Here is a 24143-nt window from a genome sequence, read left to right on the forward strand (position 1 = left end):
TTGTATCGTTCAATTTTCCCTGAGGCTGGTGCATGATAGGGGATGTGATACACCCACTCAATGCCATGCTCTTTGGCCCAGGTGTCTATGAGGTTGTTTCAGAAATGAGTCCCATTGTCTGACTCAATTCTTTCTGGGGTGCCATGTTGCCATAGGACTTGCTTTTCAAGGCCCAGGATAGTGTTCCGGGCGGTGGCATGGGGCACGGGATATGTTTCCAGACATCTGGTGGTTGCCTCCACCATTGTAAGCACGTGGCACTTGCCTTGGCGGGTTTGTGGGAGTGTGATATAATCGATCTGCCAGGCCTCCCCATGTTTATATTTCAACCATCGTCCTCCATACCAGAGAGGCTTTAACCGCTTGGCTTGCTTGATCGCAGCGCATGTTTCACATTCATGGATAACCTGCGCAATAGTGTCCATGGCCAAGTCCACCCCTTGATCACGAGCCCATCTGTATGTTGCATCTCTTCCTTGATGGCCTGAGGTGTCATGGGCCCACTGAGCTATAAATAATTAACCCTTCTGTTGCCAGTCCAGATCCACCTGAGCCACTTCAATCTTAGCAGCCTGATCCACCTGCTGGTTGTTTTCATGTTCTTCAGTGGCCTGACTCTTAGCTATGTGAGCATCTATGTGACGGACTTTTACAACCAGGTTCTCTACCCGGGCAGCAGTATCTTGCAACAATGCGACAGCCCAGATGGGTTTGCCTCTGCGCTGCCAGTTGCTGTGCTTCCATTGCTGTAACCACCCCCACAGGCCATTTGCCACCATCCATGAGTCAGTATAGAGATAGAGCACTGGCCACTTTTCTCGGTCAGCAATGTCTAAAGCCAGCTGGATGGCCTTTACTTCTGCAAATTGGCTCGATTCACCTTCTCCTTCAGCAGTTTCTACAACTTGTCGCATAGGACTCCATACAGCAGCTTTCCACCTCCGATGCTTTCCCACAATATGACAGGACCCATCAGTGAACAGAGCATATTGTCTCTCATTTTCTGGTAGTTTATTATACATTGGGGCCTCCTCAGCAAGCGTCACCTCCTCCTCTGGCGGTACCGAAAATCTTTGCCTTCTGGCCAATCCATGATCACTTCCAAGATTCCTGGGTGACTGGGGTTTCCTATTCGAGCCCGTTGTGTGATCAGTGCGACCCACTTACTCCACGTAGCATCAGTTGCATGATGTGTACAGGGGACCCTCCCTCTGAACATCCAGCCCAGCACCGGTAGTCGGGGTGCCAGGAGGAGCTGTGCTTCAGTACCAATCAATTCCAAAGCAGCTCGAACCCCTTCATATGCTGCCAATATCTCTTTTTCAGTTGGAGTACAGCGGGCCTCGGATCCTCTGTATCCCCAACTCCAAAACCCTAGGGGTCAACCTCGAGTCTCCCCAGGTGCTTTCTGCCAGAGGCTCCAGGTAGGGCCATTCTCCCCGGCTGCGGCATAGAGCACATTGTTTACGTCTTGTCCTGCCTGGACTGGCCCAAGGGCTACTGCATGAACTATCTCCTCTTTAATTTGTTCAAAAGCTTGTCGTTGCTCAGGGCCCCATTTGAAATTGTTCTTCCAGGTCACTTGATACAGAGGACTTACGATCAGACTGTAATTTGGAATACGCATTCTCCAAAAACTCACAACACCTAAGAAAGCTTGTGTTTCCTTTTTGCTAGTTGGTGGAGACATGGCTGTTATTTTGTTGCTCACATCCATTGGGATTTGATGATGTCCATCTTGCCATTTTATTCCTAAAAACTGGATCTCCTGTGCAGGTCCCTTGACTTTGTTTTATGGCAAATCCGGCTTTCAGAAGGATTTGGGCTATTTTCTTCCCTTTCTCAAAAACTTCTTCTGCTGTGTTGCCCCACACAATGATGTCACCAATGTATTGCAGGTGATCTCGAGCCTCACCCTGTTCCAGTGCAGTCTGGATCGTTCAGCAATATCTAAAGCCAGCCGGATGGGAATCAGGGAGTCTTGGCTGGTGTGATATTGCCGTGGGTGCACTGTTGTGGTGGCAATTGGCACCTGTTGGTCTTCGACCTTCAGCAACCCCAAAATAGAAGGGTCTTCCGAGAGACCGGGCAGGGTGGACAGCTGTTTAATTTCTTCCATCTCCAAGGCAGCTATACCAAAAGCCCACAGGTACTCTTTTGGGTTCTTGAAATACCCTCTCCTGAGGTAGTCTATGCCAAGGATGCACGGAGCATCTGGGCCAGTCACAATGGGGTGCTTCTGCCACCCATTCCCAGTTAGGCTCACTTCAGCCTCCAATACAGTTAGCTGTTGGGATCCCCCCATCACCCCAGAAATACAGATGGGTTCTGCCCCTTTATATCTTGATGGCATTAGGGTACACTGTGCACCGGTGTCTACTAGAGCCTTCTACTCCTGTGGGTCCGATGTGCCAGGCCACCGAATCCACACAGTCCAGTAAACCCGGTTGTCCCTTTCCTCCCCCTGGCTGGAGGCAGGGCTCCTCTAGTCCTCGTCATAGTATTTGTTACTCACTTCTTGTAAATGCAAATCAAAAGTCCCTTTATTAAGACTGGAAGTAAAATCAACCCTTCTACTCTGTCTGGGGAACTGCTCACTGGAAACTGGAGTAGCAATTTTCCTGGAAGAACCCCCTTTTGTGGTTGTCTTTCCTTGCAACTCATATACCCGTGCCTCTAGGGTTGAGGTAGATTTTCCATCCCACTTCCTCATGTCCTCTCTGTGGTCACACAGGTAAAACCATAGGATGCCCCGTGGTGTGTACCCTGTATATCCACTCTCCCAAGCAGAAGAACGCTGACTCCTAATAGCTGAGATACTGGTCCGTACAGGTGGGGAGTAGGATCTATGTTCTCTGAGTTGCTGAACCTCCCGGGACAGTTTCTTCACAGCTGAGATGAGGGAGGAAGAGAGACTTTCTTCGTATTGCCGGAGTTGGCCAGCCAATTCATCCACTGTTGGTCCCTCTTTGTCTTTCCAGGTCATCACTGCCAATGAGTTGGCATACGACGCTGGTGTGCCCCATACCAACTTCCACCACATGGGTTGTGTGCACTGGATTTCACCTGGATCTTTGGATAACTGCTCATTGTCCAGGTCACCACCTCCAGCACAGCTAATTCCCTAGGTACTGGATACCTCTCTCCATGGTGGTCCATTTGCCTGGACCATACATAACATCCTTCTTGAAGAGATACCTTTCCTTCATACCTGACAGGAGTTGCCTCCAGAGGCTGAGGGCTTGTGCCCCTTTCCCAATTGCTTTGTCAATGCCCCCTTCCCTAGAAAGGGATCCCAGCTGCTTGGCTTCCCTACCATTTAATTCCAGGCTACTGGCCCCATTATCCCAGCATTGGAGCAGCCAGGTGACAATGTGCTCACCTGGACAATGGCTGAAATCTTTTCGTATATCTTGCAGGTCATTCAGGGATAGGGATCGGGTGGTTTCCGTCTCGTTTAAGAGTTCTTTCTCTTCCTCCTCCTCTCCTCGTGATGGCCCTGCTTTTTCACCATCCCTGATTAAACGAGCTGACTTTTGCTTCCAACATTTCTTCTTGTATATAGGGGTGACTGATACTGGCATGGGTTGGTTCTCTGGTTCAGCTGCAGTGCCTGTTGCAGGGGTTTGAGTAGCCGCAGTGTCTGTCGTGGGGGCTGGAGTAGCTGCAGTGCCTGTTGGTTTGTTTTCCCTCTCTTCTCCCTGAGGGTGCTGCAGAATACTGAGCAGTGTTTGGTAGACACTAGCCAGGGCTCAGCACAGTGCAGTAAGTTGTGCCTTTTTGGAATAACCATGGCATTTTTTTTTCAAGCATTCCATCTCTTCATCAGGATCCTGTAGTTGTTCGGGAGTGAAGTTCCAGACCATTGGAGGTGAGAAGTTCTCTAAGTACCTGCCTGTATTCTCCTACATGCCATGCCACCCATGGCCATCCAGCCTTGGGGCAGATCTCTGGGTGATTTTTTTTTAAATAGTTGTTTAACCCTAAACAAGATCTGAAACACATTCAGGAGACGTAGCAATAGGAGCATGCTGGCTTGAACATCTCAAGGATATTCAAAATTCTCGAGAGATGGTGTAACGAGCCTGAAGGAGAAAGGGAAGGTGAGTGAGTGGGGGAAAGTATCCCCTCCTGTCTTCCCCAAAGATTGGTTCTCTGAGGAGAAAAGGTGAAGAGTGTGATTATTAATAATTTCTGAGAGATGGTGCCCGAGGTACGGAGATGACAGCAATACCAAGTACAAATACCAGATTAGCCTTTTTACCAGTAAAATTATCATATCATAAGCAGATGTTACACAGTACAGCAAAATAATAATCCTGACCCATCTCCCAGAAGTGATAAACAGCACCGCAGGGAATACATACTGCAAGTGAGGATTTACATAATACAACCATGCGAACAAATAAAGGAACATTGTGACCAGTGACTATTAAACTAATGTAATGAATGCTTATAACAAATTTATTTTAACATGCTCTGGTCAGACCCGTCGTTATCTCAACCCTTCGAGCCCCATGTTGGGCGCCAAAAAGGACTGTTGTGGTTTAACCCCAGTCGGCAACCAAGCACCACACAGCCGCTCGTTCACCCTCCCCCCCCCCGGTGGGATGGGGGAGAGAATCGGAAGGGTAAAAGTAAGAAAACTCATGGGTTGAGATAAGATCAGTTTAATGATTGAAATAAAATATAATAATAATTAATAATAATAATGATGATGATGATGATGATGATGATGATGAGGTAATGAAAAGGGAAACAACAAAAAGAGAGAAACAAAACCCAGGAAAAACAAGTGATGAAACCGCTCACCACCTGCCGACCCATGCCCAGTCAGTCCCCGAGCAGCGACCGCTGCCCCCTGGCCAACTCCCCCCAGTTTATGTACAGAGCATGACATCATATGGTATGGAATATCCCTCTGGACAGTTTGGGTCAGCTGACCTGGCTATGCGCCCTCCCAGCTTTTGTGCACCTCCTTGCTTGCAGAGTATGGGAAGCTGGAAAGTCCTTGACTAGTATAAACCCTGCTTAGCAACAACTAAAACATCAGTGTGTTATCAACATTATTCTCATGCTAAATCCAAAACACAGCACTGTACCAGCTACTAGGAAGAAAATTAACTCTATTCCAGCCGAAATCAGGACACTTGTATCCAACCCTAAGATAATACTGCAGAAGAATTGGGGGAAAAAACCAAACCAAAACAAAAAACAAACCCAAAACCACAGAATCGACAGTCAATGTATTAACTCCCATTTCAAACAGAAGACTAAACAGAAACTAACACAAAGAAAGTGCGAAAGGGGACAGAAAATAGGAGGAAAAGGCTAATCTTACTGCTAGAGTGCTACATTTAAATTACAGTGGTTTCCTAAAACTTGATAGCGTGGCTGAACTAAAAATTCAGCCAGGAAGGATCACAGTCGTGCTTGACAGTGCTAAAACAATGGGCATGACTCTCTGCAGTTCTGCAGCCTCTAAGGACAAATACCAACTAGAGATCCTTGCAGTTACTGAAATAGTAATACTAAAACAAAAAGGATCCACTTTCTTGCTTTGGCTGTAGTAACAGTAGGACAGCAGCACAAATTTGGCAGTGTACAATGACAGCTAACATAAGAGCAAGACAAGGGAGAAATATTCAAAGTATAAGATTTTGTGCATCCTTTTTAAAAAAATCTTAACTAATTTTAATTTTGCTACTGTACTGCTCGGTAATAATTGGCAAGCTTTCCAGTGATTTCTTCCTACCACACTAAGATCCAGGTTCTACTTTGAAATACATACAGAAATATGTGTATTAAAAAAAAAAAACAAAACAAAACCCCCACACTTTAGACCAAGACCTGAGTTAGCTTTAAGAATAAGGCTACTTGTGTCTCCAACACTAGAAGCACCTGAGGCTGCAGTGCTTTTACAGTGAGAGAGAGAGAGGACTTGTAAAGAGAGATGCAAGGCTTCCACCCTCCCTATGGCTACCCACAACCCAAATCAGGTACAGTCAGAGCAAAAAAGAAGGGAATGGTTTTGCTTTGTCTTTCATTTGCTTTAATTAGTTCTAACTAACACTAAGTCTTTCCTCCCACTCCAGGATTTTTCCTTTTTTTTTTTTTTTTTTTTTTTGAGATATCTATGTTAGTTTATGGTAAGATGCTACTTAGAAATGTAATACAGACATGCCAGGGAACAGACGAGGCTAAAAGAATGTTAATTTTATTTACGAACATGTGATTTATGTATATACACGTGCTAGTAAACAAAGAGAAAAATACCCATGCAATTGTCCATGTTCCAGAAACACTTCTATTTTGGCTGTCGCAACCCCCCCTGAAATGTCCATAACTTACAGCCAATTAAATTCTTCCATAAAAATTGTTAGTTTCCAACACAAAATTAATGAAACGTATGAAAAACGGTAAACAGCTTCTGAAGTGCTGCTTCTTTGTGTCTTGAAGATGAGTAATCCTGCAACATTACGTTGAGGCTGATCAGGTACTCCCCTTCTATTGTCCCACACTGTCAGCTACTCTTTACAGGATAGTATCAAAATATTCTCACCCTTTTAAGAGGAAGATGTTTTAACACTGTCTGTCTTTGGCTACTCCTCCTTCACTTTTTTCACAGGAGGTTCCATTCGAGGAGATTTTTCACGATCGGTGTCCACCTTTTCTTGGGAAGCTTTAGCTGGTTCTACTGTATCATCTTTCTTAGGAGGAACAGCCACTTCTACTTTCCGCTTTGTCTTGTCAATTTTTGCTTTTGGCTTATCCTTCTCTTTTTTTTCCTTTTCAGGCATTGGTTTGAAAGCAATAGAATCTGCCTACATAGGCTCATCTCTCACAGGGGTGACATCATCTCTGCTTGGGAGCATGAACAGAGAGTCCGTTTTAATATCTTCTGCTGTAACTGGCTCTCCTGGTTTTCTCGCACCTTCTAACAACTCAGCACTGGGAAATCCTTCATGCTCATCCCCTTTTCTTCTCTTCTGGTGTTTTTTATGTTTATTTCCTTTGTCATCTCCCGGTGGATTTTCCATCTCCTTCTCTTTTGATTTTGTAGGATCTTTGATGTTATGGCTCTCTCTTCCAGAAGGTTTTTCAGGGTAATTTCCAGCTATATTACGATTTCAGTGGCTCTGCCCACGAGAATAATCTGCCCTACGTCCCTGAGCGTGTGGCGAATTCTCTTGTCTGGTCCCAGGTGGACCAAACCTATCTGAAGAAGAGTTCGCTCTGTTTACTGGAGGTCGAGGTTGAGCGCCAACAGCATAGCCCGTATAGAGCTTTTCATACCATTCTCTATAGTTCCGTTCCCATTCTCTGTATCTTTCCTTTTCAAATGAATCTCTAAAGTCAACAGATCTGCCATAGTTAGCTTTCATATCATATGGTGGAACTTTTGCGTATCTGTTAAAATATTCCCTTTCTCCTTCCCCTTGAGGTGTAGCATGTTTAGTGGGAGACTGGCCTCTAAATACTGGAGACCTTGACTGTGAATGGTATCGTCTGTATGGGGGTGACCTTGACCTTGAATGGCGATAACCATGTGACCTTGACCTAGAACGATAGTATAGTAGGACTATTTAATCAACACTTCTAGTCAGATGTCCTAGCAAAATTTTGCACATACCTCTAGCTCTAACCAAGGATAGTGACCGCATTTCAAGAAAAGTCATATCTAAAAGCTTCTAAACTCAGCCTCTAGTAATATGACTCGATGCCATTACGCTAGGAAAGATACTGACAGCATTACTAATAGAGAGCTATTCAGACTCCTGCCCAAGTGATTTTTGGGGATAGGAAACATCAGCTACCCGCATCATCACATTATTCCGCATATGTTCATTAGCATCATTCTTCCTCTCAAAGTCCTTCACCAATTGAAGATTTCCTTACAAACAAGTCTGATCTTTTAATTCCTAAGAAAAATTCAACAATGTCAACAACATCTTAGCGAAAGCCACCCGTTTGCAGTCCAGGTTAAAATCTCCCTGTGTGTCCACATGAGAGAAATAACAGAGGAAATGAAGACAATTTCTCTCACATATCTCATCCGAAGTGCTTTGAGGTAATGGTTACAATCAAAATAGGGAGATGCAGAAAACCCAGCAACTACACCTATTCAGTTTCTAGCCTCAGTCAACTGTCATCTCTGCCATATTTGAGCTAGTAACCTACATATGAAACTTCTACTGCTGCTAATCCCTTCAATCACCCAATCCATCTAACGATAGAGAGGTGGAGTGGAACTCCTCCTGGTTCTTCTAGACAATCTGCTTCTCCATTACAGACATGTAAAGCAGTTACCTGGAAAATGAATGCCTATGCTTTTTTTGAATCTTTTTATAGTCCACCAATTCCTTAGCAAAATCATCTGTAAACTCATCAAGTTTTAGACTTTTTCTTTTCCCTGTTAAAATAAGTTTGACCTTTATTACAATTATAGTTTGCCCTTTATTACAAAAAGACACCAAGAAACAAAACATGGCCAATATGAGAAAATGTATACTGCATACAAATGCAAAAGGTGAACATCCTATTTAAGCAAAACCAGTTTAGAATTCTGACAAGTTTTAGGGAAAGTTTTAGAATCGTATTTGTCTTGTTTAATTTTGGATGTTTACCATCCGCAATGAAAAAGTATGTTGGAAAAAATACTGTGTCTTTTTTGCTTATGTCAGATGCACTTCAGTGTAACTGCAGTCCGATATGCTATCGAAATACAAAAATGAAAACCAATGCAACTTCATTGAGCCAAATACTCCTCTTTTTAAGTTTCTGTTGTTCTCTGTAAAACTCCTCCCTAGGTAAGGGAGGCCGATAGCATCCTGGCTTGTGTCAGAAATAGTGTGGCCAGCAGGATTAGGGACATGATCGTCCCCCTGTACTTGGCACTGGTGAGGCCGCACCTCGAATACTGTGTTCAGTTTTGGGCCCCTCACTACAAGAAAGACATTGAGGTGCTGGAGCGTGTCCAAAGAAGAGCAATGAAGCTGGTGAAGGGTCTAGAGCACAAGTCTTATGAGGAGCGGCTGAGGGAACTGGTGTTGTTTATCCTGGAGAAAAGGAGGCTGAGACCTCATCACTCTCTACAACCACCTGAAAGGAGGTTGTAGCGAGGTGGGAGTCGGTCTCTTCTCCCAAATAACAAGCGATAGGACAAGAGGAAATGGCCTCAAGTTGCAGCAGGGGAGGTTTAGATTGGATAGTAGGAAAAATTTCTTCACTGACAGGGTTATCAAGCACTGGAACAGGCTGCCCAGGGAAGTGGTTGAGTCACCATCCCTGGAGGTATGTAAAAGACGTGTAGATGTGGTGTTTAGGGACATGGTTTAGTGGTAGACCTGGCAGTGTTAGGTTTATGGTTGGACTCAGTGATCTTAAAGGTCTTTTCCAACCTAAGTGATTCTATGATTCTATAGAGGAGGTGCTTGTGCCGTTGGTATGGTATTTGAACGAGCTGTTGGTACTACTGTTGGTACCCAAGCTGATGACAAGTTTGCAGGAGCTGGGGAATATCCTGGAGGGGGGGGACATTGTACCCAGCTGTGGAGGAGCTGATGGAGGCTGACCCGGTGGAAACTGAGGAGGAAACTGTGGTGGTGGTACCCCCGGTGGAAGAGGAAGTGCATGGGGTGGTGGAGGATACAAGGGAGGTGGAGGCACAGCAAACACCAGTCACAACAAAGACTGGTGTTGATGCTGGTAGTGTTGGGGCCTGAGTCCCTTGGGCACGTTCACTGTGCAGGCCTCCTTGATTTGAACTTCTAAAGAAACCCCAAAACATGTGTCACTCTTTGTTACACTCTGCCCTGATTTTAAAGAGGAAAGCGAATGAAGTGGGAGCATGGTGGCGAGCACTTCTTGTTCTCAGCTTAAGCATTTTTCTCCCTGCTTTCTGTTCATTGGAGACTACGCTCATTTCTTGGTCCTCATACTTGCCTTCCACATCCTCACCCCCAACAGTTCCCTCAGTCTTCTCTCGTTATACTCAGCTTTGCGACTGTGGGTGGAGGCTGCCCATGCTTAAAAGAGACTCCCATCTCCCATGTGCCAAGTGCCCACTGTTCCTCTGCCACTCCTTGATACACTTAATACTTCACCCTTGTGATCTTCAAAGTACTGCTCAGATATTAACTAATCTTCTCTCGAACTTCTTTAACTTCTTCCCCATACGATTCCTATGTTGCCTCATGATGATGTATTTGGCCTCTTCTTGTCCCTGAATTGTTATTTTCTTGCTTACTGAATTTGAGATTTTAGACAATCTGTGGGATGGATCCTGGTTTTTGTTTTGATTTATCTTTAAGATTTTATAAACACAATGCACCCTTACAATCTATCTATAACAAATATATACCAAAAGGAAGGACTAACTTCACACTGCAACAATAGATGAAACAGACTTCTCTCTCTCCAACTGAGAGAAAGTGGCTTGGCTATTTGACGTGACTAAATTGAAGAAATTCAAAATTGTCATAAAATAACAGCATTGACTTTTCCAACAATTTGCTCAATCAGTATCAACTAAGTTGTTAAAAAAAGAATGTTGGAGGCTGATTTCTATCAGGAAATCAATTTATTCAGCCCAGTTCAGCCAGTAATCAAAAGGGTAGCTTTCCATCTGATCCTTTAATTATATTTAATTTTTATATGTAATTACGGTTTCCTCAAAAAGCATTCATTCTTCAGAGTCCTGTTTTCAATTATATACTGGAGTTTTATTTTAAATAATCTTACTGCAAGCACGGATCCCCTTTGTTAAAGCCAATTCAAATTAAGCCATTTAAAAATTAATTACCACTTGTATTCTCCATGACTATCTGTGTATAGTTATTTCATTATAAATCAGCTGTTGTATAAGTTATGTGTTATGGCTTCACTTAACAGGTTACAAGTAGTAATATATTGAATTTCCGTAGAATACTTACAGTTCCCAGCCTGGTCTGCCACCTGCTGAGCGAATTGTACTGGCTCTCATTGGATGACCTTTTGGAGTGGGGAAAGGAAAAAGAAAAAAATCCCATTCAGTTTATCTGAAGATAATTTTTTAAAAGAAATTCTGAAGTTATAGATACTTACCAGTTGTGAGTCTTGATTGCCCTTGGGGGCCCAGAAGACTTGGGAATGCTGGTTGTCTCAGTACAGGAACTTGATAGCCCTTGTGCATAAATGCAAACAGTTGGAAAATAAGCTCTACTAAAATACAAGAATGACTGCATATGTTGAAATAAAACTTACCTTCTCTTCCAACAAACTGCTGATTGTCAGAGAGGAAGATTTAGAAAATTCAGTGGCAGTCACCAGAACAGCAGGAGCTATAACAGTTACGAGTGGTGGTGGAGGCGGTGGTGGCTGCTGTGCTGTTGCTGCTGAACCTTCTTATGGAGCCTTTTTGTGTAGCCAGTTCCATTTTTGAAGTTGTTCACAGCCTAGAGGCAGAAAAACATTTACGAAAAGGTCATATGAAACTTCAGTAGCTATACAAACAAAAGCCTCCACAGAGTAAAATTACCTGTGTATTCCTGTAAATGCTATCAATCCTAAAATCAGTCAACATACAGATACATGAACACATCACATTAAACACTGACATTAATGATTGGTAACTCAGAGTATCTGTATTTAAAGTACTTCAGTATTAACACCGAACTTGAAAGTGAGGCAATCATTGTATAACAAGTGTGACCTAAATTTGCCAGATTGTCTCTAAAGAGTTGTAGGAATGTTAACTTTAATTATGTAAATTATGTAATTTGTGTTTATACACATGCTCTTAAACAAAGAGAAAAATAACTGTTTTCACGAAAGAAAACCCCATCCGAATTAGATCAAATACTATATACATAAATATATATCGTTTATATACATAAATATGTATTGTTTACATAAATGCATTATAAATTACATTACCTACTAGGGTCACTGGGCCAGTTAAACTAACTCAAACTCACAATGAGCGGCACTCATGTCCAAAAAGGAATTCCAACCAATCAGCGATAGAATTACGGATGTCAGATTTAGACTTAGTGTTTTTAGACCTACATACAAAAGTTTTCCATTTTAAGTTGATTGTATACCATTCCACAAGAATCAGAGGCTGTATTCTTCACAGAATACAGACCCAGAGTTCATGAATTTCTAGATTAAGTTTTCCTAACAGCTTATCAAGTGATCAGATCCAATGCTCCAGGGTTAGTATAATGCCTCACACCATTCTAGTGAAGAAAAAGCAGTTATACTTAAAATAAAGGTGAAAAATAAAAAACACCACCTTGTAATTTTTATACTCTAAGGACTATTTTGAAATGCGTAGTTACACATAGTATTCAACCCAAGTGGCAAATGAAGATCTAGACCATCACCAGTCAAGTATTTCCTTGTGTTACTTATTTATATTTTAGCAGCAGAATGACAGTGTTTTCAAACCTGAAGAAAAATGCTGCCCCTTTTCCAAATGTAAATTCAAAGGGGTGGTATACTAAAGAAAGGCTTAACCTTTGGGAAATTAAAGCAGCACCCAACCCTGAAGTCACCCACATCCAAAAATGTACTGCAGGCAGAAGTTAAGAAAAATGACAGGGATTTTACCCACAAATGCACCAGGCCCTAACCTTGTGCCAAAATGTGTACACTGGATTTAGTAGTTTGCAGACAAACTACTAAACTAAACTGCTTCATCAGATAAAGTAGAAAGATCAAATACAGAACTTTAGAATACCACTTTGTGCAGCAACGATATTTAAATTCACGGCAATCTGTTACAGACATTTACCTACTCAGAGGGGCCCAAACAATATCACTTCAATTATACAGTTTTAGGAACAAATACCCAAGTATTTAAGGACATGAAAAGGAATCATTTAGCTGCACAGAACTGTCCTCAAAACATATGGGATAGGTTGGTTTTGGTATTTGTTTGAACCCCCAAGTCAAGAGTAAGAAACAGTACCAAGTTTAACAATAATGGTTCCACCATGTTTAATTGTGCAAACCTTGAACCTACATGATCTAAAAACGATCACACATTATCTGTACAACACAGTCATTCAGGAAATAATTAGCATATTCAATATGAAATACAATGCTGTCGTGGTTTAATTTCAGTCGGCAACTAAGTACCATGCAGCCGCTCGCTCACTCCCCCCCCACCCGGTGGGATGGGGGAGAGAATTGGAAGAGCACAAGTTAGAAAAACTCGTGGGTTGAGATAAAAACAGTTTAATAATTGAAATAAAATGATAATAATAATATGATAATAATAATAATACACAAAACAAGTGATGCACAGTACAATTGCTCACCACCCGCCGACCAATGCCCAGCCAGTCCCCGAGCAGCGGCCCCCCCGGCCAGCTTTCCCCCGTTTATGTACTGAGCATGACGTCACATGGTATGGAATGTCCCTTTGGCCAGTTTGGCTGTGCCCCCTCCCAGCTTCTTGTGCACCTCCAGCCTTCTCAGTCGGTAGAGCATGGGAAGCTGAAAAGTCCTTGGCTGGTGTAAGCATTACCTAGCAACAACTAAAACATCGGTGCGTTATCAACTTTGTTCTCATCCTAAATCCAAAACACTGTACCAGCTACTAGAAAGGAAATTAACTCTATCCCTGCCAAAACCAGGACAAATGCATTACTAGGCACAAATACCAAAATTCACATAAGAACTGTGCAAATGATGGCATTACTCAGTTTTTACTATGCTGAATCAAATACATTGTATTTACAAAATATACTATGTTTTACTGGAAAATATATTAAGTTAATGTTTGAGAAATTAATACAAGGCTACATTGTTTAGAATTAAGTGTAGCGTGTAGAAAAAAGTGAGAGACTGTGTTTTTACATACTGCTTTTGATGTTCCACTCATTGGCTCAGTTCGACTTCTAGAAGAAGAAATAAAGGTGATCAGAACTTAAAATAAAGCACTTGTACCCAACATAAAGTAGTGAAAACAGATTATAAACCTGAACATCAAAACATTATGTTCTGACAGTCTAGTGAATGTGGAAATTTATTTGTATGCATAAACTGTTCTCTCTTGGTACATTCAGTGCAACTAAAAAAAAACCCCAAAATCACATTTCTACTTTGTCACTAGTTGCTCTAAGACTTACAGCTATAGAACACAACAGTGCAAGAGGAAGTCCTCAGATATTTTGTCTCTGCTATGTAAGTATCAAAAATATGAAGTCTGTACTAGTTTTGTGTTCTTAATCAACCATCAAAATACAAAGGTAACTTCAGCTAGTCTGTATATCCCTAGTATTACAAATAGGCACCAGATACAGTACTTTAGTTTCTAAGAAACAACAGTGATAGTCTAGACACTTGGAAGTGCAAGTTTATTTAAGTGAAAAAAATCAGTCATCTGACAAAGAAATAACAAAAATGTCAGCAGCATCGTCTTTAGAACAGTGTTTCTTTGTGGAAGCCCAAGCACTGTGTTCAGATACCTACCATACTTAGCCATGAAAGTGCCAGCATACTAAATGTGTTACATATGTTATATTGACTAAAAATAGTAGTAGAAATGTCACCTGAAAGCAGTTCCTAGGATTTTGTGTGATTTAGGAGCCCTGTGACAAAAAAAAAGGTCTTACTTGCCAGAAGTTTCTTTAAGATAATCTTGAAAATGCTACCATATTTTAGGATATATTTATTAAATTTGAAAACTTGCTGAGATTCCACATACTCATTGATCTGTATCTGCATGCTACTCATCATGAATCAGACATGCAACCATTGATATAGTTAACAAACAATTCATATGTCATCCAAAGTGTCCCATGAGCAAAGGCAACCCAAAGGCTGCTGTGGAATTGATGTACAAATAAAAAGGCTCATGCTTCCTGCCACTGTGAGAACACTGCCAAGCTTGCAATTACAGCCACGTACCTCCTGAAGATGAGGAAGTACAAGGAGATACTTTAGATTACCACACAATGGTTTCTTCATCCATTTACCTTGAAGAACATACTACAAGGCAAGTAACACATTTTTGAAGGCCTCTCCACCATTACAGCATACATTCATCATTTCCAAACATTAACCACTCTACCAGTTGTTTCTGCAATGTTTCCAGCTGAAGGCACAGAAAGCTAATCTGCCTGGTTAATTTTCAATGTTAGGACAGCAGTGCCATTCTTTCCTTATCCCCACACACAGGTATTTATTTGATCTTTGATGCTAGCAGCATCTTTCCTCTCATTTTAGGGCAGCATTACAAAACCAGGAGAGCGTGCCATCCAACCAGAAACAGAGGATGCATTGACAAGACAGCACTAAGCACACATATTTAAATTAACCCCCAAAACAAGGCCATGTTTATAAGCACAATGATGTGGCGTCCAGAATTACTAGGTAGTGCCTGAAAGCACTGCAACAACTACTGCAGTAATATGCCCAAAGTTTACATGCAGAGCAACACAAATTCAGGGGTTTTTGCTTGCAAATGCTTCATGGGTACCAGGATGCGGCTGTCCTGTTTGTTCGAGACACACTGTAACTCATCAGTCTATTTATTGAGAACTATCACTAGAAAGACATGGCAAAACCACAAGCTAATAATATCTACTAATTGTGGTGGAGAGGCATATCGTTAAGAAGGCTGGAAAACATGACCATTCAAACAGTGCTAATGTAGCTGATATAGGACTAGACTGTATGAATACATAAATGACAGCAATAATCCTGTAGTCAAGATTGCATTTGAATATCTGTAATTTTAATCAATACACCCGATTCTCTGTCCTCTGTAATACAGAATTAAAACCTGGAGCACAGATATCAGCTTAGAGTAAAAACAGAAAGATAACTCGTAACATTTGGTGACATGCTAAACTGCTTACTGCATTTGAAGTTTGGAAACAATTAACTATTCCTTCATCATACTGGCACAAAAGGCAATACACGTTAGGACATTGTTCTTTTTCTCTTGCCTGAAATGGACATTGTCTTTAGGAAACTAATAGGAATCACTTATGAATGGAACTTCTTGTTTGCTTGGTTTGCCAGCTGGCAACCCTTGGTCTTTCCTCTATAGCTAGTATGCAAACCCCCCAGATTTGGGGCATAAGAATACCTGCCATATCCCACCCCCCCTTCCCCAAATGCAAGAAATAGTCAAACACTGAGAATCAGACTCTTCTGAGATGGGAACAAATTATAAGTTTACATTACAATGAGTATCTGTCTTTATTATAAAAGCAATAAAATCAAACACGTACAATAAGGAATCTCTCCACGTAGAGGAAACAGAATCTACAACTTGGGTCTCAGAAAAATCAATCCCAGGAACAAAACCAATAGAATCACCTTAACAGTTGCCATTGTTGGGGTCTGAACCCCATGTCCCAGCAAGCCTAAAAAGGTAAGTCTGCTTTGGGACAGACACATTAAAATGTACCCCGTGACCACAAAAATTAACAGCAGCTTTAACAAGAAAGATACAATATGAATGCCTCTGTAAACTGATATCCATAAAAAAAGTTAACACACTGAAATCCCTAAGAAGGAATACAATGCTTTATGCATACTTACATAACCTATGTTTTGCTGGTAGCTTTAACTCCTCCAACAGGGATTCTTCTAACAATTACTGATGAGTTCTTAGTAATCAGGGCATTATCATCTGTGTATTCTGAAACCAACATAAATACAGAAAAAAAATCAGTCAATTTGTAAGAATGTATATTAATATATGTGTAATTACGTAGCACTTCAGAGAATCCCTTTACAGATATAAAAGCAAAATTTTATATGTAACATCGTGCTTTTATTGTCTCAGCACACTAACAGTACATTGAAAGAAATCTTCAGGTTTGATAATCAAACACAAGCAGCAGAATCTTTTTCATTTTTTCCAAATAGTTCGAATGTCAACAGCAAAATGGTCTCAAAGGTCACTAAAGGAGAGTCCGCTAATGCATGAGGTTCTCTCCTGATCTAGCTTAAGTTGCTTTTGCCTCTGTTAGGCTACAAACCCAACAGATCTCTGGAGAAAAACAAACCACAGCAGTGTCTCACCTGCCTAAACCAGATTCTAAAGCCTGACTAGCTTGCCCTGCAACAAAACAGGCACTTAGCTAAAGCATGAAAACTCTGCGCCATTGCTTTCATAGCTGTTAACTAAAACTGATTCACCTATGCTGCTAGTGCTCGAGACTGACAGAACACAGAAGAGAGCCTGCCATCTCTGTTTATTTCTTGCAGCCTAACCCATCAACAACCACACTTCTCAGCCGCTCAGTGCTTTCCATTTAAATGGAAACAAAACTGGCAGTGCTAGAATTTGGACCACAGAAATTTTGGGGGGTTTTTGAGCTTGCTTTCACAAGTAGGGCAGAATTGGCTCCAACTAAAGTGGTTATCTCCCCTCATCATCTAGTTTGAATTAACCACAGGGACATGAATTCTTTCCATTCACTTTTCGCAGAGCAAAGAGACTCAAATTAAATTACTTAGGAAGACAGCCTTGAAAAGCCTTTCAAAAACAGGGTGTGCCTGAAGCTATCCATGCTTTGCCTTGGCTTACACCATGTTAGTCTTTTGAAGAGGAGGAAACCCTTCTGACCTTTTACATAAGGCCCCCCCCAAAAAAACAACTACCTGAGACACTTGGACTGAGTGAGCTTAAAATGCAACGATCTTTCCATGAGAATGGTTTTAATATTGTACTTACACAAGCTGGATGTGACTAATATTTTAAAGCACTATCAGCAGCCATTCCCTATAATCTGCCTACAGTTTTAAATATTAAAAGCCCTTACCTTTGCAAACCAAATCAGAACGATGGTCTGAAAACCAAAGGTGCTGTCTATATATACCCATTAGTGAAAAGTCAGCAGTAACATCATGCTCAACAAGGCTACTTTTCACACTTGTCCAAGCAGAACTCCAATGGAAATGCTCAACAAAGCTGGAGGTAACAACATTGTTGCTTCCTGCTCCCTTATAGCACAAAACTTGTTTTACTTCCAGTGATGGCCGTTAAGTGGCTGTTGTCAATCTGACCTGTGATTAAAAATAAGGATTCAATTAACTCATAAACGTTGCAAAAGCAAAGGAAGATTTGGATGTTAAAGTCAAGAGCAGAAGGGACATAACAGTCTAAAACTTGCTATCTATTCTACAAGAAAATAGTCTGCTTGACAGAGTCAAGGGAAAGAAGTATTTCAAGGAATGAATGGAGGCAGACAAGTTAAACAATAGCTGCTTTAACTGCTGCCTCACGCCGACTTAGAAATCTTAAATCAACAATTGCATTAGTGTCCACAACCTTCTTCCTTCAAAAAAGTACAAACAGCTCAGAGTATGCTCTGAAGTTTATACTGCTTTGTATTTAATGCACAATTTAAAAATCCCATTTTTAAATTAATCTATAATTCTGAAAATCTGCTAGTTTTAATAATTTGTGTCACATGTATGCTATAAACAAGTTACTGCAAAAAGTTCCTGCTTTATTTTATGGCCTGCTTTAATCCACCATTTTGAGTCTGACAGCATTGCAAAAGCATCCCTCTGAGCACTGTCTAGAGAAGTATTTTCACCCAGATGAAGTACAGAGGCTCATCAGAACAGAAGTCATGAGAAGGCAAGCCTATGTGCGAAATGACAAAGAAAAGCCTTTATGAGGCTTAGATGCCTTGCTAACCAGCTATTATGCTACTGGGGGAAGGACTTGCAGAGCAAGAGATGAAGATGACTACTAACATGCCAGACTGTCTCTACCAGAAAACACAGTAACTCCCAAGAACAAATTTTCTCCCTAGCGCTTAAAAATATGCTTTCTCATTACATGATTTTTTAACTCGGTTCTAATCAACACCACTTGCACACTTTGTGACAAACAAATCATCTATGTAGTAGGCACTGAAAGCACTGCCTCGAAACATCCTGATTCATAGACTGGAGTACTATTTCTGGATTTTCAGCTTCCACCAGAATAGGTGTCAATGATCTCATCTACAACTGGTATATCATAGTTTCTTGAATCAGCTAGTTCAGCAGGCCAAACAGGTCATGGAACTTTCATTTGCATTATTACCATACAGTACTGTGCTCCAAAAGAGCACCTATATTGCTTTGAAAGGATGAGTCAATAAAATCTAACATACTTTCAATCATTTGTCTGATTATACAGGCTGCCCGAGGCCTTCATGTCTTACTGGCACCGCTTGCCGTTTCAGCGTGTGACCGGAAAAGCGAAAGCAATGCTGGAGACAATGTGGTAATGAACCAAACTGAGCCTGCCCTAAGCACCTGCCCAAGGGACATTAACCTAGCTGACAGCCCACCCCCAAGAGGTCCCAAACCTGCTGGTGACAGTCAGAGCAGCTGACTCCCAGACAGGCAGTGCGTGAGCTCCACTGTAACATCGTGGGTTTTGAATGGGTACATGACGTACCCTCAACTCAACCAGGGAAACAGGGAACTCCGTAGCCTTTCTGAAAGCTCTACATCATAATGCCGCACGGCAGCCCAAGAATTAATTGCACTCTGAGGTGTAACCAAAGGAATCCCCTATACTAGCACCGCAACACAAAATGGTACAGAGTACTTGGAAAAATACGAACAAGTAGGCCATCTTCACTCAAGGTTCACTTTGTTCTTTCCAAGGTAATTTCAATATCTAGTCAGGACTCCTGCACAAAGTTATAAAAAACAATACTTTATGTCCACATGTAAGAATTCCAAACATCCCATTTAGGCAGAATATCTCAGTCTAGTTTTTTACTTTATCTTCTGAAGGTGAGTTTAAGCATCTACATCTGATTAATAAAAACTGAAATTCATGGTTATGCATATAAACCAAAAATTTGGCATACATCTATATTACACTGAAATGTATTCTCTAGCTTTGCTCTGAAAACCACTGGGGGATTTTTGCATTTTCACATGGAAAAACACCCTTATGAAAGCTTCAATAACCATCTGTGTCACTAATACACCAAGTTTAAAATTTTATACTCATTTTACAAAGGTCAAAGTGCAACACAACCTACCTAGAGGAGGATCTTGTCACCACTAAACAAGAGTGATGCTCTTTAAAGTATGAAAGATACTCCTTCTTTAACTTCACCTTTAGGCAATACCACATTTAACAGAATCTAGTGAAGCAGATACTTTTTCTTCACCGGATTCTGATTATGTATGAAAACAAAGCAACACACTTTGTAAAACCAGTATTATGTATATTAGAGTAACACTTTATGGGGTAACATATTTATGAGCAGACATTTTTCTTCTAAACCTTTGCTTTCTGTTCCTCACCTGCTATAACAGAATCCACGTGTTTGGCCTATTGCAAAACATTTTTTCTTCTGGTGGTAATACTTGGGCTCCATCACAGTTTATTCCCATCCAACGTTCTGGTTTTAAGGCTCTGTTTTATGCAGACCCAACTATTACAGTAGTGATGTCAGCCAGTTGGCCATTCAGCCTGCTAGCATTTGTGAAGCTGAAAGTACATTAGCGACTGAAGACAAAATTCGGAGACCCTTCTGCAGCAAAGCCCTTAAAGCAAATTAAACATTTCTCAAAAGTTCTTGACGATTTTGTTCAATACTACTAGAAAAATTCAAGACTTCCAAAATGTATCTCTACCTACATATGTCATGCAATCCAATGGCATCCCTAAGACCCCTAACATTGTGCTGGTAAGTCTCTTCACAGACATTCTCCTGAAAATAGTTTGAGTATTTCCAGATTAACAGCGAGCTTTAGGTCCAACCACTTTAAAGGCTAGGGCTGAAGTTACAGTTACCGCACCGTACATATTATTCTGTTTAAGTTTTAATACATCAAACAGGAAGAGGAAAAAACCCACTGGTACACATTTTAAAGACAAGACTGTTGTAAGAGTGTCACAGAACCACAGAAAAAAAAAAAAAAGAAATGTAATGTTTAAGGAATGAAAACACTTTACAAGTCTCTCTATTTCTGAGAAGTCATATCCCAAAGTCTTTAATCACATTCAAACTTATCAAGATGGCAGATTCCCAAACTGAAATATCATACTAAGTAATACAAAACCATTACCATCGCTGAGAATCAAGCTCCATTTATTAGATTTAAAAGAATTTATGGCTTCTCTAAGAACATTTCTTATGCATATTCACCATAAATGTTCTGCCATAAAACTTCAGTACTGCCCTGATATGGTTAACACGTAGCACCAGGAAAAAAACCCGTGGTTAGAAATGAATGATGAAATGATGCTCAAGAGCATCTGAATGACGATGTCTTTGGTGTAGAAAAGAAGTTATAGTAACAAGAAATTGCAAAGTATAATTTAGATACAGAGAACACTCGTGCAAGATGGCTTTAAAGGGTCTGCATAGATTATAACTCAGATACACTCTTGATCCAAAATGTTGCTATTGAGCAGTTTCTGCAATAGCCACAAAACCAGTTTTGCAATGCAGTGGAGTAAAACAAGTTGAAGACAAAATTAAGTCACCAAACCCACTTTTTTTCTTCAAATTAGCCACCTGTTCTATTTCTATCTCTTTCATCTTTCTCTGCCAGTTTTCAAAGAAATCTGGCAAGTTTCTTATTATAAGATATCCTCCCACATTTCCTTATCATTTTACCTAGAAGAATTCCAGGAAACCAAAACTTTTCTAAGCACTGTATGTCGCACATGAACCATGTATTCTTCTACGCTTAGCTCCGCGTCAAAAACACAGATCTGAAGGTAGTTGTCAGAACAGCAACTACAAAGAACAGCTCTGTGAGGCCCCCAACACAAGTCACAGCTACCAATCTTGGCCGAATCTCATTATCGCTTCCCACCCCACTTAATCCCGGGCACCGTTTGCCCTCCCTGTCCCCCCGCATGCCGGTGGGATGGGCCCCAGGCCGACTCATGCTATGTGGGTCGACCCACAAAGAGCAGAGCGCAGCTCCCGCAGGACATAGCTGCCGCAGGGCGGTCTGTGACGCCAGCCGGGCAGTCCCCGAGGCCGCACACACCTTCTTTGGTCTGGGCGCTGGTGATCTGCAGGTCACAGTTAATCGCCTTCAGCTTCTTGCGGCCCATGATCTGGCACTTGAGGTCGCACAGGGAGATGGGGAGGCCGTGGAAGGTGACTGTAGTTCAGCTTGGAGGAGAACTTGTAGTGTACACATGACATGGTCAGGGCCAGGGGGTGCCTGCTTCACAATGGTGTCTACCGTGGCAGATGGCGTCGCAGCCTCCACGCTGGGTTAGGGCCTGTGGTGGCATGGGGAAGGGCCCACCGAGGGGGCTGGAGCAAGCAGTGCGGGCTGAGCTTGAGCAGGCCGGCGGTGCTCAGAGGCCATGGCGCTCCGCCATGGCCAGGCCCTGCGGCCTCAGGCAGACTCAGCTGGCGGAGACCTCAGGACTCCATCACGGTGGCGCTGTGAGGCCCCGGCCCCCGCCCCCACAATGACTCCGGCCTGCAGCCCTTAGTGATTGAGCTGGGCCGTGGCGGTGGCACCCGCCCAGCTCCTCTTCGCAGCCCAGGCAGGCAGGTGAACAACAGGGAGAGGCCCCTGCAGCCCCAGCTCGGCCTCTGCTCTCTCGCACAGAGTGCTCCCAGGCCCAACTGCTCGCTATGGCAACTCGGGCGCTCCAGCCTCAGCGTTCCGCAAAGGGGTTTCCCAGTTGACAACTGCACGGGCCGCCATGAGTGCGTACTGCACATGTGCAACTGCATACTGCACCCCCTCCCCCCCATCATGTGACCCAGCTCATTATGACAAAAGGCCCATGTCATGTGGGTGCGGCGGCCCCGCCCTCTTCATCCTAATGGCAAGCGCCCCCTAGGGAAGGGGGGGGCTCATCAGCCCTGGGCCTGTCACTGACCCGGGCTGCTGGTGTCCCTGCTGTCCCTCGGCCTGTCACTGCCTGGTGTCCTGTCACCCCCCAGGCTGTCACCACCCAGTGTCCCCTCCGGTCAGCAGCCAGCCAGGGCAAGACGGCCTGGGGGAGATGCAGCAGGCTTTTGCCGTGTGGCACTCGGCTGCCTGTGCTGCAGCACCAGTGAAGGGAGGGGACATCTCAGGGTGTTTGAGTGTATCTTGTTGCATTTATGGAAAGTTTAGTCAAAGAAGCGGCCATTTATGTTTACTGTCATAAACCAATGTACTTCCCCAGTGTGGCACATCCACAGTTGCTTGAACTCTGGAGAGGAGGACTAAAAAGTAAGGAATGAACCATTAGCGTTAGGAGGTGCCACAGGACAATATTTCTTGCTTTCTCCATCATCACAGCTGCTGCTGCAACAGCCCTAGCACACGAAATCATTACAAGGTCTAGTTCTGCTGAGTAATACGCTATGGCTTGCAGACATTTCTGGGCCTACTGGCTATTCCTTTATGTTCATAGAAATCTAATACAAAAGGCTTGTTGCAGTCTGGCAGGGCTAATGAGGGAGCTTCCACAACTGCTTGGTTTAGATCTTTAAATGCCTTTTGGGTTTCCGGAGTCAGGAAACCCTTTGGATTTCGGTGCTGTCCTCTATATCCAAGGGATAGTTATTTTTGCTATTTGTGTCATTTGTTTTTCCTGTTAATACTAATTTGGAAGCTGAGGTTTTAATATAGTAGCCTTGCTTATAAGCCTGAGGTGGAATATGGATTATATGTATTCATTCCATAATTCAGCCATGGCAACAGTCCAAAATACAGCAGCAGAGGCAAATAAGCCCAACTGTTGGATATGCACTAAAAGCCCATCCTCTACCAGAAATCAATCCTCCTGGGTACCTGTCCCATTGAATTCTCAGTGGTACAAGAATGGGCAACTCCGTTACGAATTTTCAGTGAAGGAAGAAGGATTTGTCACTAGTCTGAAAGGAGACCCCTGGTATGCTTCGAGAGCAAAATTATTGACAAGCTTAGTCACTCTGTAGAGGCTGGGAACTGGAAAGGCCAATAGAGCCTTAAAATTAATAGAAGGGATGGACATGGACAATTCAGATCTTACGACCATACAGATGAAAAAGGGAGTCTTATGCCTGGAACATTCCACAGATCTGTTCCTAGGCCTAAAGGCAATCAGTATTCCTCCACAGATTCTTCCAAAACCTTACTATATACCACATCCACTGAACGTGGAAGGGAGATTCTCCAGAAGCCCCTACATAAAACCTATGGTAATAAGCCATCAC

General features: G+C 42.4%; 1 pseudogene; it reads right to left on the minus strand.

Moving 5' to 3' along the window:
• Positions 1-6602: 6602 nt before the first annotated feature.
• The window catches only part of LOC143165652 (E3 ubiquitin-protein ligase RBBP6-like), a 29107-nt pseudogene continuing 11566 nt past the window's right edge, over positions 6603-24143 (minus strand).

This window comes from Aptenodytes patagonicus, chromosome 11, assembly GCF_965638725.1.
Source record: "Aptenodytes patagonicus chromosome 11, bAptPat1.pri.cur, whole genome shotgun sequence".
Classification (NCBI taxonomy): domain Eukaryota; kingdom Metazoa; phylum Chordata; class Aves; order Sphenisciformes; family Spheniscidae; genus Aptenodytes; species Aptenodytes patagonicus.